The sequence below is a fragment of the Equus asinus genome, chromosome 22, assembly GCF_041296235.1.
Source record: "Equus asinus isolate D_3611 breed Donkey chromosome 22, EquAss-T2T_v2, whole genome shotgun sequence".
Lineage (NCBI taxonomy): Eukaryota > Metazoa > Chordata > Mammalia > Perissodactyla > Equidae > Equus > Equus asinus.
Window position 1 is genome coordinate 19057933 of NC_091811.1, and position 9722 is coordinate 19067654.

A 9722-nucleotide genomic window follows, 5' to 3' on the forward strand; every position below is an offset into this window, starting at 1 on the left:
AAAGTAGCTATTTGCAAAACCCAGGAACATCACATTCAGTTACTTGCTGAAATCTTCAGCCTTTTATGTCTATAATAAGAAGTGGTTACAAAATGTACACAGCACGACTTCTCCATGTGTGTGCTATTAAATCCTTAAGTCAGAGATATTTAAGAATTCATTCATAGGCAGCGGTCCTGAGGAAATAAGTGGACAAGTATCCAAATATAAATATGCAGGCTTATCTAGAATAATGAAAATTTTGAAATAGACATGTGCCCAATAAGGGGATAAAGTTTTGAAAATTTAGAACATCCATTCGATGGAATACTATGCAACTGTTAAAAATAATAATGTCACTTCCTATGTACTGACTTGGAAAAGTCCATGCTGTTTTATAAGTGAGAAAAGCAATATACAGAATATTATAATATAATATGATTACATTTTACAAATATTTATATTTGTGCACACACATCTATGCACATACTGAAAGTCCTGAAACAAACAAAAATTGAATTGTACTTTATGATTGATCGATACTATACATTTTATTTTTATATTAAAAGTAAAGGAGTATCTTTTTAAAACAGCATATGGCTCCCTGACAACTTTATTTATCTATTGAATTTCCTACTTAAGAAACATTTACTGAATATCCAGTAGATGCTATTCTCTGAGACAGACAGTATGAATTCATAGATGAACAAGACACCATAAACAAGAAAATCAACAACTACAAGAGTGTGACATGGGTTTTGATGGCAGTGTATATGGATACTATGAGAGCATGGATAAACATCTTGTAACTCGACATAAAGGGGTCAAGAAAGCTCTGTTTGGAGCTACATCTGAAACTATCAATAATAGTCATGCAGATAAGGGAGGAAATATTTCAGTTATAGATATAACTAGTGCAAAGGCTTTGTGGCATGTGAAAATATGACACACTTGGGAACTTGGAAGTTGTATGAATAAACTATAAGTTATGTAAAGATGTGGAAGGATTTACGTTTGGAAGTTAAGAAAAAAAGAACAAACAAGAAGTCTTGACTTTGTATGGAAGATAACGGATATTTAATTAAGGTATTTAGTCATGGAAATATAGTTATGTTTAAAAGATAGAAAGTCAACTCAGAAAGGGAATGAAGAACAATATGGAAAGCAGGATGTGTATCCCAAGACAAAACCTCCGCACATCTAAAGTCAACTTTCCTTTAATACTTAAGCATCTATAATCTGAACCTTTACCCTGTGGTCCTGTAAGGAATTCCACCCCTGTGCCTAAAATTTCTGAAACTCTTCCGTGGATGTTTACATGTTTTGATTACTTCTCAAACTACCTCTCCTACCTTCTTTAGGATCTTCTCTGCTCGTTTGTCTGTGTTTCATCCGAATATTGCTGTCAATAGTTCTTAATGAAGATTTAAAGAAATCATTAGAAAAACAAGAGAGAAAACAGAAAACTGAATATCAGATAGCACTTGTCTTCGTGCCCATTAACCCTTCCCTGTCACAGGGTTCCTCCAAAATTCTGCCATGTTTCTGGAACTTGTTTCTACTTAAATCAGAGGCCTCTCTCTAATATTACTTCTTTGCCAGGTCCAAGGACTCCAAAGAGTAACAAAAATAAAAAAATAATAATAATCCATTATTATTCAGCCAAATAATAATTGATGAGGTTCATGGCAGGCCGCCCCAAGATGTGCCACTCTTGTATGCAGATTATTTTGAGCTAAAGTAAATCAAGGCTCAGAAGACTCATGAAGAACATTTGACTTTCCCACAAATTTCCTTAAGAAATTTAAGATAGAAGAGGCTGTCCCACGAAGGAGCTATCACCATAGATAATTCTAGGTGTGGTAGGTAGGAAGGCATCTAGCAAGGGCCATTTTATCAAAAGATCTCTCTCGGGTCCCATTATCTATAGACGGCCCAGCAAACATTTGTTTACCAAATATTAACTCTTTTCATCTTTCTGTAAATTGCCTTCTCCCCCTCTGAAGTCCCAGGCCTCTATGTCCCTCTCCTTAGTGCAGAAAGACATACACCTCATTTTGCCTGTCTTCGGAATTCTTCATCTTTATGTGAAATTCCCCATGTACATGTACTAAACTTTGATTTTCTCCTGCCAACCTGCCTTATGTCATTTTAATTATTTGAAATGCCATAAGAACTAGAAGGGGAAAAGGGGGAGGCATTCTCCCTCTTCTCCCACATAATCTTGACATTCATTAAAGAGAATTATATTTCTTTATTTGCAGAGCTTTTCCTACTAGTTTTAGCTAAGTATCTTTAGCTTTCAGAGGATAAGTAATGGGTTTTTCCAAACAAATGAGCTCCTAAAGATGACTTCTGTAATTCTAGAATGTTGAGGTAGCTATAGACAGCTTTTAAATCAGTACTTTTTGTTGTACTTGCTACACAAGTAATTCAAGAAAGAAATGTTAAGAGTGAGTTGAAGCAGGGGTAGTGCACATTGAGAGGAAACTATAGTTAGCGGTTATTAAAATGAAGAAGAAAATGGACCTGGTTAAGGATGAGGGTGCTAATGGAGTGGTGTGGATGACTTCCAGGTTTTCTGCCAAGCAATGAGATTAGAGGAGAAGAAGGTTTGTGGGATCTCCAACATGACTGCCATTACTGGTATATGAGTTTCATTATATGTTTTAAAGCTCCATATGAAATTAAGATTATTCTGTGAAAGTCAGTCCCCAGGGGTCTGGTATTATAGAGAGAAAACTGAAAAAGAAATTGAAAATCTTCAGACTATGGATTAAAAAGAAAGAAGAATCATTCATATAGTTCATGACCTGTCAATCAATTCAATTTACAAATACATGCAGAAACAAGTGCCCAAACAGTAACCATCAGAGGTCAGTTGATAAAAGTAAAAATGTGACAGGTAGGTTAAAGAGACATTTTATTGAACAAACGTCAACCTGTAATTATTCTATGACAGCTTTTATGATCAAGATAAATGACATACATTATGTTGACCACCAAATCAAGAACTTGACTTAGACACTGGGAAAAAATTGTTAGAGAACCACTACAAATGTTCCAAGCCACTTAGGAAATGTTCCAAGATGGAAAGATGGACTACTGTGGAAAGTCTGAGTGAAATATTTCTGGAGACTGATTCTAAAACACATTCAAACTCAGCTCTAATTCTTTGTGCACAGCCCACTCCATAAAGAAAATAAAAAATGCAATTTGAAATAGGCATTAAAATCTTTCAGTGGAACTCTCCTAACCTAAGTATTAGTAGACATTATAGGATGTAAGTAAAGAAAATCCATGGATTACGAATATGGATTCTAGGTTTTCACTGTCATGTGAAAGGCAAATTTATGTCACAATTTTCAGTTCTTCTGACCAGAATTCTTGTAGTCATCATTGATCCTTCTCTTTCACATCTCATATTCAGTTCTTTGGGAAATCTTATTTGCATCACTTTAGAAATATATCTGCATCTGTTACAACCACCCCGGTCAGAGTCACCATCATCTCATGCCTAGAATCCTGCCTGAGCTTCCTAACTCACTTTACCCCTCCCAGGTATCTGTTTTCAACAAGATAACTAGGGTAAATCTTTTAAATTTTAAGTCAGATCATATCATTTGCTTATTCAAAATTCTCCAAAGGCTCCCTATCTCACTCAGAATGAAAGTAGAACTACTCAAAATGGTCTATAAGGGACTGACCAACTCCCACCACCACCACCACCACTTCCCTTACCTCTCTGAATCTACTTTGACTCTTTCCCTACTCATTAATCTCTACCTACGCTGGCCATCTTGCTGGCTTTCAAGCACATCAAGCACCGTCTTTCCTTGGGACCACTGTACTAGCTGCGCTTTTTTGTCTAGAACATTAATTCCTTCATCCTCTTCAAATCTCAATCAGCTTCTCAGTAAGTCTTCTCCATAATTATTTTTTAAAATAACTCCCATCCTTATATCTCCACTGCTGTATTAATTTTTCTTTCTTCTATAGAATTTTCACTTTCTAACATACAAGGAGTTTACTTATTTATTTAGTCCATTTTTTCCTGGGTGTCAGTCTCTCTCCTTCCCCACTTGCTATATCTGAATATGTGGTCCATAATGGGGAGGAATTTTGTTCTCTGATATATGCCAAGCACTTAGACAACTACTTGGTATATATTTTTGAGTAGAATAATGAGTCAATTATGGCTTTTTCTTTATCAATTAATACAAGATCTCCTAATTAGTATAGTTCATGACAGTCTGTCCCTTACATTGAACAACTGATGCCATTCATTGGTATTAACACTCAGTTGGGGGTGCTTGGGAGAGCCATACAGCACAGTACCTTACTCCACTTTTGGGAACATCACTAATTTAATTTTGAAATTATTGTCATTACTAATATCCCTTGGGACCTCCTTTCAAAAGAATTTCTCTAGAGAAGTCATCACTAGTTGAGATATTTTAGGCCCTGCACTGTTATAGGAATTGTTCTCTGCATAATTAAATAAATATTTCACTAATGGATAAAATATGAATTAAATGAAGAGTTGTTTCTATACAGATGGAACATTTTAGAAAAGTGAGTCACTAGAAAGTTGTTGTTGGATTAAGTGTGAATAAGAATTGGAAAAGATTAGCAAAAAAATTCTAAAAACCTAGACAGAGCTTACATACAGATTGCTTTAAAAAATGTGTTTAAGCTCTGACTCTACTTTAAAGAATCTAAAACTGGTTATCTTAGACAATGTTTTATTGATGTAAGATTATTCAAGAATAAGGAGGCAGAACTGCAGTCAGTGAAACCAATCAAAAAGGAATAGCCTTGCCCTGTATCAAAAGATCGGTGGATGAATGTGCATGTACATGTTTTCAGCTATATCTATTCTCTTACGTAAGTTTTATTTTCTCAATCATCTGAGAAGTTGAGGACATGATGTTCATTTTCTCCTAAATAGTTCCTTAAAACAGGCAATTATTTCCTGTTTCTTTGTGTTTTCTGAAAGCATTCTCTTTCATAACCACAGTACAATTATGAAAATCAGGAGAAATTTACAAAATCAGGGGATTCACATGAGTACCAAATTCTCTTGTTTGATGTACAAACCATAATCATATTTTGCTAATTTCCTCAATAACATCTTCTATAGCAAAAGAAAATCCCAGATCACGTGTTGCTTTGATCACTTGGGTTTCTCCACTGTGTAAATTTATGATTTTCCTTTTGTACTTAGGTAATTTGCGGAAAGATACTTTGAGAAGATATAAGTATTATCTTCTCCCACCCCGGCCCACTTTCCCCTGGCCCAATATCCTATACCATTTAATTTAGTTGCCATATCTTTTTAGTCTTCTTTGATCTGAAATAGTTCTGCTGTTTTTCTTTGTCTTTGAATATATCAATATTTCAACTGCTGTGCACTTATTTTGTAAAAGACCTCTGAATTTGTTTTTTTCTAATGTTTTATAATAATTAACATTCAATTACGAGTGTATCCTATAATTTTTAAAAGTCCAATCCATTTAATTGAGAGGCTTTTCCCAATGAAATTGTACTTTTTATGTTTAATAATTATTTGCCAACATCTTATAATGCTTATGATTATGTTATTTTGATTGTTTATGCACTAAAAAATGATAAAAACAACTAATCCAGAAGAATTTATTAGGCAACTTTTGAATTCATCTCAGTGCATTATATCAGGGACAAAGGATGTCAACTTGTTCCACTATTGATAAGGTTAACTTTGATCCTTTGGTTAAGGCTTCGATGTATTCTAGGAGTGAGTAAATATACTGGGGGACAGGTTTCCCGCCATGGGAGAAGAGAGTTACAAATACGGAATGAGAGCAGTTAGAATGAACCTTGGGATATTGGGTTGGATTCAGAGAGATGAGTATGAATTCATTGTTTTTAATAGATAGAGACATACATATAGACGTGTGTGTGTGAGAGAGAGAGTATGTGTGAATGTATGTGTGCATGGGGGGGTGTGTGTGTAAGTAGCTCTGACTGCTTAGAGAGCCTTAAAGCAATGATACTTCAGAAGGAATAAGCTCACTTACTGCTGAGATCTTGGTTTCTAAATACCATTCTCCAGGAAAAGAACCAGGAGGAAAAATGGCTGATTCCAGCCTGGAGGAGAAAAGTCTGTAAATTTTTGTTTCACTTCCATTTATAATTTTATTTTACTTTAATTTTTAACTCCAGATGATAAATTTCTTGTGGATTTAGTTATGATTACATTTTTACTGGTACAGAAACAATCAAAACAACATAATTATATTGAAATACTTGTGTATAATTATTAAGCATAAAAAATACAATTTTATTGGAAAAGCCTCTCAAACTTTTACAAATCATAGTATGTATCCATAATTAATATTATGTACTACAGTAATCTGTACGGTTCAGCATAAACTCCATCATACTTTTTTATAGATCAAGACAGTGTGAAATCTTTTTCAGATACATAACGGTAATAGGAATGGAGAAAATTTTGTTACAGCAATGCCATTTGATTTGTTGTACTCTTTTCGAGTTGTGCAATAAACTATCATCAATAATTATTATTAATGATGATTTGGCTAACCACTCTAGTAGATACTCCCTCAATTTTATGGAAAGCAAAGAAATGGAAACATTCTAACTTTCAAATGTATTTTTCACCTATAAGTAAAGTAATTCCCCTTCTAAACATTTACCAGTATTTCATTATATGTTAATTGACACAATGGAGTTTACTACATCCCCAGGAAGCACACCATAATGAAATTAAGGAGAAAGGAACTTAGATATCTTTCTTTTATTATTTTTATTTATTTATTTGAAGAAGATTATCCCTGAGCTAACATCCGCTGACAATCCTCCTCTTTTTGCTGAGGAAGACTGGCCCTGAGCTAACATTGGTGCCCATCTTCCTCCACTTTATATGTGGGACGCCTACCACAGCATGGCGTGCCAAGCAGTGCCATGTCCTCACCTGGGATCTGAACCAATAAACCCAGGGCCGCCAAAGCAGAACGTGCGAACTTAACCGCTGTGCCACCCGGCCGGCCCAGATATCTTTCTTTTACAAAGTAGAAAGAGGCCATTGTGATGAAGGAGTTTGGAAGTCAGTAATTTTAGCAAAGTACATGTGAAACTGAAGATCTGGACAATAATTTCCTGTAAGCTATCTTTGCCAGCACTACCTTTGGAAATATCACCAAAATATAGGTACTCAAATTTGAAAACTACTGAAACAGATCTTATATGAGAACTCTATTTGAGTTCTAAGATTTTATGAAATATAAACTGCAGGAAATTTGGAATAGTGTGACTTTTTCCAACTACTGGTTAGCAAATCACTGGAGTCTGTCACAGTTGTAAAAAATATTCATATCAGTAAATGAGGTAACAGGATATTTCAATTTCTATTGTTGAAAAAGTTAAGAAAAATTATAAAATATTTAACACTTTTAAAGGAACGCACTGGGAACCTTCAAGTGGGCACATGTAACAGTGAGGTTGGAGCAAAGGGCCTGTGATAGGGTTGATCTGGCACGTAGTTGACAATAATGAAAAGTTTATTATTATTATTAGTACTAGGATATGGTAAAAATCATTCTAGATACCAAAAATTCGAAATTATAACTACTAGTCGTTGGAGAATTTTAGCCACGGCTGGCTCTATATTTTTTACAACTTGATTTAGTCATATGAATTTAGAAATAGTGAGATAGGACTTAAAAATATTTTGTGAAGGAAGGTGGCCAAAAGGTACAAACTTCCAGTTACAAGATAAACAAGTGCTGGGGATGTAATGTACAGCATGGCGACTATAGTTAACACTGCTCTATAATATACATGAACGTTGTTAAGAGAGGAAATCCTAAGAGTTCTCATTACAAGGAAAAAAATTTTTTTGATTTTTCTTTTTCTTGTATCTATATTCGATGATGGATGCTAACTAAACTTATTGTGGTAATCATTTCACAATAGATGCAATACAAACTATTATTCTGTATACCTTAAACTTGTACAGTGATGTATGCCAATCATATTCCAATAAAACTGGAAAATAATAAATAAAATAAAAATATTTTATGGATTACATTAGAGGGAAAAATATTAATCTGTGAAAAAAGATTTTATTTTTTGAAATCTATCTTTAGAAAATAACATTCACAAACTTGTTTTGATAATCGTAAAATATGTATTATGTTATATGAATAGGAAATATGTCTCTTTATTAAGAGAATGCAGTCATTGTTGGAATTTATTTGAAATGGGATATATAAGGTAATAATGTAGCGAATTAGACTGAACTCATGTGAGTAATCCAGTCTTCTGTTGCAGTTAATGGAGAATGGTCACCTAGACCTAATTTCCTTTGTGATAGAGTGCCAGGACTTCCTTGGTTTCAAATTCTTCAACTATTATTTTTCAGGCTTTCTAGAAAGTTCTTTGTACCTCATATCTGATTTTATTCCTCAAAACCCCAGAGTGCAGTGTCTTCTGACTCCTTTATGCTCTTGGCCCTAATTAACTCAATATTGTCCTTTTTTCAGATTATTTTCCCTTAATATTCTAGCGTATTGAATATAAATTTAAGGTACACATTTGCAAACTCATATTTACATTGAACATAAAAAGTGTGGGTGTTGGCATAATATGATACTTGCTTATGGCATGTAAATAGTTCTTTGTAGGTTGCTTATTGACTAATAGTTTCCTTTGATTCCATTATACTCTGATTTTTTCTCCCAGTTCTAGTAACTGGACTTCTGCTTTATTTGTGCCTTGTGACAGTGTTTGTCATGTACCTATTCCAGTAATTTGTTTCATACAATCTACTTATGCTTCACTTACCATCTTGATTACCTCTCCAAATCAATGGGTACTTCAGGACTGGGGGTCCTGTCTTCAAACAGATATTTTGAGATGGAAACAAGATACTATCTTCATACTGCTTTACCATGAACCAGAGATTGGATATCTTTCTCTTTACTCTAACAATTGCTATGGCTAAGCTACATAATATCACAATTTTATGGTTTACAATTGACCTAGATTACTCCCATATTGAGTGTAAATTTTTTTCTCTACCAGGTAACATTATAGATGCCCCTACATGTTTATGGTTCCCTGAAAATTATCTTTTGCTTAGCCTTTCATTTGCTCTTTAAGCTAGTCAAACACAACTGCACTCTAGGTACACAACAGCTATTGAATACATGCTATGGATAATTCCACACTGACCTTGATCCTTGTTCTCAATCTTTTCTTGCTCTTTCTTCACATCTCCTGTAATAAAAACTCTTTGCTCTAAATATGAACCGTGATCTTATCCCAGTAGCTTAGACTTCATTTGCTACTGGACATGCTCAGCATTTATTTGAGTTTCCTAATGTTCTCCAGCATAGACTTGCAATTTCTGCTTTTCCCTTTTAACAGTTCTTTGAGAGGAAGCAGTTTATATTCAGAATTTTCTTCTCATTTTACCCAGCTGAACGCAATACAACATGGTTTCTACTCCACATTTCACATTTTCGCATTTAACTAACAATGACTTACCTGATACTGTCTGGAAAGAACTAGAAAAAACACATATGAAAACCATATATCCTTGATCTCAAGATATTAGGACTGCCGAGATCTATCCAGTGCTTGTAAGTGTATTTCCCATCCCACAAATTATCAAGAGCCTATTTAAATAACATAAGAGTTTTTAACAATATGTCCAAGAGCAAAGATTTTTGTTTGTG

At 34.3% G+C, this 9722-nt stretch overlaps 1 protein-coding gene across 3 annotated transcripts in view; it reads right to left on the reverse strand.

Annotated features, from left to right (window-relative positions):
• The window catches only part of CD163 (CD163 molecule), a 47269-nt gene extending 37891 nt beyond the window's left edge, over window positions 1-9378 (reverse strand). For all 3 annotated transcript variants that reach the window (XR_011497193.1, XM_070495233.1, XM_070495231.1), the window contains exon 1: window positions 9217-9378. The gene's annotated coding sequence lies outside the window, so the exon portion shown is untranslated. The remainder of the gene's footprint in view (window positions 1-9216) is intronic.
• Between the last annotated feature and the right edge of the window lie 344 nt (window positions 9379-9722).